At 42.2% G+C, this 7,079-nt stretch overlaps 1 pseudogene; it reads right to left on the bottom strand.

The window, feature by feature from the left end:
* Positions 1 to 7,079, bottom strand: part of LOC112073950 (alpha-enolase-like) — a 36,350-nt pseudogene that overhangs the window by 13,364 nt on the left and 15,907 nt on the right.

Consider the following 7,079-nt stretch of genomic DNA (forward strand, 5'->3'; position numbering starts at 1 on the left):
GATGCCTTCTGGGATACTGGAAGGACTGGGAGTTTGGACTAGTTAGGGGTACTGGGGGACGGCAGTTGGACTCGTTAGGGGTACTGGAGGACTGGAAGTTGGACTGTTAGGGTACTGGAGGAGAGGGACTGGAGAGTTGGACTGTTAGGTACTGTAGGACTGGAGTTGCGAACTGTTAGGGGTACTGGAGTGACTGCGAGTTGGACTGGTGGGGGAGTTGGACTGTTAAGAGGGGTACTGGAGGACTGGAGCTTGGGACTTGTCTACGGGGTACTAGGCAAGAGGACGGAGTAGTTGGACTGATACGGGGTACTGGAGGACTGTGAGATGGACTGTTAGGGTTTACTGAGGAGATGGAAGTTGGACTGTTAGGGTAACTGGAGGACATGGAAGTGTGGACTGTTGGGTACTGGAGGCTGAGTATGGAGACTGTTATGGGGTACTGGTGGAGGAACTGAGCTTGGACTGTTAGAGGGTACTGGAGTTCAAGACTGGAGTTGGGACTGTTAGGGGTACTGGAGGACTGGAGGTGACTGTTAGGGGTACTGGAGGAATGGAAGTTAGGAGCTGATTAGGCGGTACTGGAGGACGTGGACTTGGGTTGAGGACGGTTGGATGGTTAGGGGTACTGGAGGACTGGAGTTGGACCTAGGGTATGAGGAGCGGGCGTAGGGTACTGGAGGACTCGGAGTTGGAACTGTTACGGGATGGGACTGGAGGACTGGCAGCAGTTGGTACTTTACGGGGTACTGGAGGACTGGAGTTGGACTGTTACGGGTACTGGAGGACTGGAGTTGGACTGTTACGGGTACTGGAGGACTGGAGTTGGACTGTTACGGATACTGGAGGACTGGAGTTGGACTCAGGGTGATGATGTCTCATAGTGATTTTCTAGAAGCTCTTTGTCCCTAGTTGTAAAATGTGTGATAGCACTGCAGCAATGGCAGCTTCCTCTGTGTTATTACTCTTTCATTCATCCCTCCATCCCATTCACTTTTCCCCCATGGATTTGACCCTATCACAAAAAATGTCAGTGTACAGGTGTTGACCTTTCCATCACTTATAATGTGGAATGTTCCGGAATGAATGTTACTTATTGCTCACGTAAACCCTTTAAAACATACAGTATATAATTGGAAAGCTTGGGTTCACAGCTATCCATCAAGCACATCTTCAGGAATGTTCAGATAAAATAGAACTTTGACCTTCGACCTCTAGGATACATATCGTAATTACCTGTATAAATTGCTTTTAAAAAAGGAAACCCTGATAGATTTTAAACGTTGTTTCACAAGTGGTTCTGAAAGGTCATGAAATCACCTTTCAAATAATATAAATCAACTTTGAAAGCACCAGCTATAACTATTGTTTAAAGATAGCCCAACTGACATTACCCCGTTGGAAGTTTAGTCATAGAATTCAACTTTACAGTATTGTGTGTGTGTCAAATGGTTCCCCTTTTCACTACATAGTACACTACTTTTGACCAGGGATCATAGGGGTACACTTAAAGTAATAGTGCTAAAGTAGTGGCATTTGGGAAACAGCCTGGTTTGGGTTTTCTGTTTTCCAGCGGTGACAGATTGGAAATGGAGGGATAGAACCTGATGATAGTCTCCTAAACGACTTCCTCACAATGAAGAACGTAATAAAATACTTGACATTACAGGATTTAATTCAGCTTCTTGCCTTCACCTGATTTTATATCTTTGGGTGTGATAAGAAGTATTTTGCTGTGTGTACTCCCTAGTTTAATGAGTAACTCTTAACAGATAGTAAATGAAACTATTTATTTAAATATTTATCTGAGTAAACGTGCACTATGTCTATTCCATTGTCGATGTGCAAATGAAAACATAGCAGCATTGATTTCTCAACAGCTCTGAAYGAGAACCACAAAATAACCACCGTTGGCTACATTGTTTCAGCAACAGATTGCAGCATTTCATATTCTGTACACCCTAGTACTAACTGGCAGCCAGCAACTGGTAGTTGGCCACACTGCATACCAGTGAATGGCAAGCAAACAATWGTGAACTGTCTTCACCTATTAAAAATGGTAGAGAAAGGTGTGGCAGAGTATTTCAGTAGTGAGAAAACACTATTATATAAGCTGCACCTTGACTTCCTTTCCTCTCCCCCAGACTCACTCACTGCCATTTCTAAATTTCACTCTGTGTGTTGTTGAAACGTGTCACTCTGATCTTAAAGGGATAGCGCGAGATTTTGACAATCAAGCWATTTTTCTACTCACCTCGAGTCAAAATGAACCATTTGTATGTCTCTGCGTATAGTTTGAAGAAGTGGAAGGTCGTTTTGAGAGCCATTGCTAACTAGCGTTAGCACAATGACTGAAAGTATATGGGAACAGCTAGCAGTCATTGCGCTAACGCTAGTTAACAACTTCCTTCAAACTGCACCACAGAGACATTAAAATAGWATCCATGAATTCATCTGACTCTGGGTAAGTAGAAAAAGGGCTWAATTGCTCAAATCTCGGCACTATCCCTTTCAAATGTTCTGCTGCTAAACGACTACAGGGGAAACACTGAATCTACTGTATGTGTCTCAGTATGACCAACATTTACCAGTAGGAACCATTACAGTAACATAGTAGAGCTGTTCAAGCAGTGAACCATTACAGTAACATAGTAGAGCTGTCCAAGCAGTGAACCATTACAGTAATCATCTCCAGTAGAGCTGTCCAAAACATGAACCATTTACAGTAACATTAGTAGAGCTGTCCAACAGTGAACCATTACAGTAACATAGTAGAGCTGCTCCAAACCAGTCGAACCATTACAGTAACATAGTAGAGCTGTCCAAACCAGTAACCATTACAGTAACATAGTAGAGCTGTCCAACAGTGAACCATTACAGTAACATAGTAGAGCTGTCCAAACAGTGACCATACAGTAACATAGTAGAGCTGTCCAAACAGTGAACCATTACAGTAACATAGTAGAGCTGTCCAAACAGTGAACCATTACAGTAACATAGTAGAAGCTGCTCCAAACAGTGAACCATTACAGTAACATAGTAGAGCTGTCCAACACTGTGAACCATTACAGTAACATAGTAGAGCTGTTCAAGCAGTGAACCATTACAGTAACATAGTAGAAGCTGTCCAAGCAGTGAACCATTACAGTAACATAGTAGAGCTGTCCAAACAGTGAACCATTACAGTAACATAGTAGAGCTGTCCAAGCAGTGAACCATTACAGTAACATAGTAGAGCTGTCCAAGCAGTGAACCATACAGTAACATAGTAGAGCTGTCCAAGCAGTGAACCATTACAGTAACATAGTAGAGCTGTCCAAGCAGTGAACCATTACAGTAACATAGTAGAGCTGTCCAAGCAGTGAACCATTACAGTAACATAGTAGAGCTGTCCAAGCAGTGTACCATTACAGTAACATAGTAGAGCTGTCCAAGCAGTGAACCATTACAGTAACATAGTAGACTGTCCAAGCAGTGAACCATTACAGTAACATAGTAGAGCTGTCCAAGCAGTGAACCATTACAGTAACATAGTAGAGCTGTCCAAGCAGTGAACCATTACAGTAACATAGTAGAGCTGTCCAAGCAGTGAACCATTACAGACAGTAGCTATTTTCACTCCCCAAAACGATCTGATCTGCTCGCTCTAGTAGGTTGTAGGATGTACAGTTAGGCTACCCTTACCATGGAGCTACTCACTCTGCCATTTGGCAGAGGGACTAGCCTGGAGCTAACTCACTCTGCCAGTTGGAGAGGGACTAGCCTGGAGCTAACTCACTCTGCCAGTTTGGAGAGGGGACTAGCCTGGAGCTAACTCACTCTGCCAGTAGGAGAGGGACTAGCCTGGAGCTAACTCACTCTGCCTGGAGCTAAAACTATTGGTGTATTGTCATGTCTTGTTAATTGTTGTATTTTGAATTGAATTGATTTGAATTAGCATGTGGGAACACAGAGAAACAGACAGGTCAAGTGCTGGAATACCTAAAATACCTATTGATTAACACTATTGATTAACACTATTGATTAACATAGCAGAGCTATTATGAACATACGTTTCCACATTGCAATGATATTTATGATTGGAACCTCTGCATTGCAGTCCACTTTATTCCAATAAGGCAGTACATGTCTTGTCAACAACAAGCTATTGTTAACCAAAGCAGGTGTTGACCTTTCCATCACTTATAAATGTGGAATGTTCCGGAATGAATGTTACTTCTTCCAATTCCAAGATCTAATAAGTATTTTTATACTTTAAATTCATGGAGATACAGTACATTTACAAAGTACTACAACCTTATTACGTTACAACCTTATTCTAAAATGGATAAAATAAAAATAATTGTCCTCATCAATCTACACACAATACCCCATAATGACAAAGCTGAAATATCATATTTACATAAGTATTCAGACCCTTTACTCAGTACTTTGTTGAGGCACCTTTGGCAGCAATCGGTGGGAGAAGGGCKTTGGCCAGGGAGGTCCCTCCAGAGTTCCTCTGTGGAGATGGGAGAACCTTCCAGAAGGACAACCATCTCTGCAGCACTCCACCAATCAGGCCTTTATGGTAGAGTGGCCAGACGGAAGCCACTCCTCAGTAAAAGGCACACGACAGCCCGCTTGGAGTTTGCCAAAAGGCACCTAAAGCCTCTCAAACCATGAGAAACAATATTCTCTGGTCTGATGAAACCAAGATTCAACTCTTTGGCCTGAATGCCAAGTGTCACATCTGGAGGAAACCTGGCACCATCCCTACGGTCAAACATGGTGGTGGCATCATCATGCTGTGGGGATGATTTTCATTGGCAGGGACTGGGAGACTTGTCCGGATCGAGGAAAAGATCAACAGAGCAAAGTACAGAGAGATCCTTGATGACAACCTGCTCCAGAGCGCTCAGAACCTCAGACTGGGGCGAAGGTTCACCTTCCAATAGGACAACGACCCTAAGTACAAAGCCAAGACAATGCAGGAGTGGCTTCGGGACAAGTCTCTGAATGTCCTTGAGTGGCCCTGCCAGAGCCCGGACTTGAACCCGATCGAACAGCTCTGGAGAGACCTGAAAATAGCTGTGCAGCGATGCTCCCCATCCAACCTGACAGAGCTTGAGAGGATCTGCAGAGAAGAATGGGAGAAACTCCCCAAATACAGGTGTGCCAAGCTTGTAGCGTCATACCCAAGAAGACTCGAGACTSTAATCGCTTTTTGCAAACATTTCAAAAAATCTGTTTTTGCTTTGTCATTATGGGCTATTGTGTGTAGATTGTTGAGGGGGAAAAAACAATTGAATCAATTTTAGAATAAGGCTGTAACGTAACAAACTGTGGAAAAAGTCAAGGGGTCTGAATACTTTCAGAATGCACTGTATAAACAACATGAACATTAAAGGAGTGGGCCAAGGAAACAATCCTCCTCCTCCTCCTCCTCCACTTCCGCCCTCCCCTGCACGACACAATGAGCAGTATCACAGTGAGTTTGGCAACTTTACAGACAACTTTATAGAGCACGTAAATCAGAACACTTTATCGAGCACTAAATCAAGAGATAATCACTCTTAATCAGAACACTTAATCAGAAACACTAATCAGAGTACGTTTATCAGAACACTAAATCATAACACTAACAGAGTACTTTTTCAGAACACTAATCAGGAAACACTAATCAGATAACTTTATCAGAGTCTCTAATCAGAACACTTTTGCCTAAAATCAGAGTACCTTTATCAGAACAGCACTAAATCAGAGTACTTTATAATCAGAGTAACTATAAGCTTTAAAATCAGGAAGTACTTTATCTAGAACACGGTAAATCAGAAACACTTTTATAACAGAGTGACTATATAATCATAACACTTATGCTGAATTTCAAGAGTCTTTATCAAGAACACATAATCAGAACACTAAAATCCAGAGTAGGATACTGTAGTATCGAACGGTGCGTAAATCAGAGTACTTATGCCAGAAACACTAAATTCAGTAGTACTTTATCATGAGTGCACTTATTATCAGGAGCACTTTATTGGCAGAGCACGTTTCTTTAATGGCAGAGCCACATTTATCAGCAGGTCCTTTATCACGAGCACTTTATAGAAGGCAGCTCTTTTAAATTCAAAGAGTACTTTGTTCAACACTCATATAATACAGACTAAAATAAAAGAGTACTTTACTCAGAACACAGTAAATCAGTACGTACTGTACTTGTTAATCTAGAAGACACCTAAAATCAGAGTACTTTATCGAGAACACTAGAATCGAGGTACTTATCAGAGCACTTTATCAGATGCACTGCGTACGTGATATCAGAGCACACTTTAATCAGAGCATCTTTATCAGGAGACACTTTATCAAAGAGCACTTTATTTAATCAGAAGGGACTTTATTATATCAGAAACTAAATCAGAGTCTTTATCAGAACACAAAAATCAGAAGTATCTTTATTCAGAACACTAAAATCAGGAGTAAACTAAAATTCAGAGGCACTTCCTTATATCTGGGGCACGTTTAGATCAGAGCAAGCTTTTATCAGAGCCAGACCAGTGCTGCCTGCAAGGGACATTACATGTTTGATTCATTAGCTCGTGGGGCACTTAGCTCTGCTAGGTGTTATTCACCGTAAGCTGACGGACTGTTGCCCCACTTTAAAATGTATTCATCACTCTAAAGTGATCAATTCATGAAACCATTAAACAAAACAAAAGAATTAGCAAATCTGACACAGTACAGATAGTAGTGTTGCTAAATATATCCTAGATAAGGTGCTGTTCAAACTGCCCCATTAGAGAGAACTGTGGTATGGACACTCACGCCACATGACTTAATAATGTAAAGTAAAAGTCCCAAAAATTATTCGGGCAAAGGCAGCGTCTGCAAGGCATGCACCCAAAGTCGAACACAAACCCTTGAGAGAACAAAATGTACAGATAGCCCTGCTCCAGTATAATCTCTTACCTTTCTTGGTGTACAGGTCGACCTCCACGGTGGGGTTTCCACGGGAGTCGAAAATCTCACGAGCGTGAATCTTCAGGATCGACATGGTTCTGGAACTACACAGGAGAGAAAGAGGGTGGAGAGAAAGAGGG

The sequence above is a fragment of the Salvelinus sp. IW2-2015 genome, unplaced genomic scaffold (assembly GCF_002910315.2).
Source record: "Salvelinus sp. IW2-2015 unplaced genomic scaffold, ASM291031v2 Un_scaffold2434, whole genome shotgun sequence".
In the NCBI taxonomy this organism is placed as follows: domain Eukaryota; kingdom Metazoa; phylum Chordata; class Actinopteri; order Salmoniformes; family Salmonidae; genus Salvelinus; species Salvelinus sp. IW2-2015.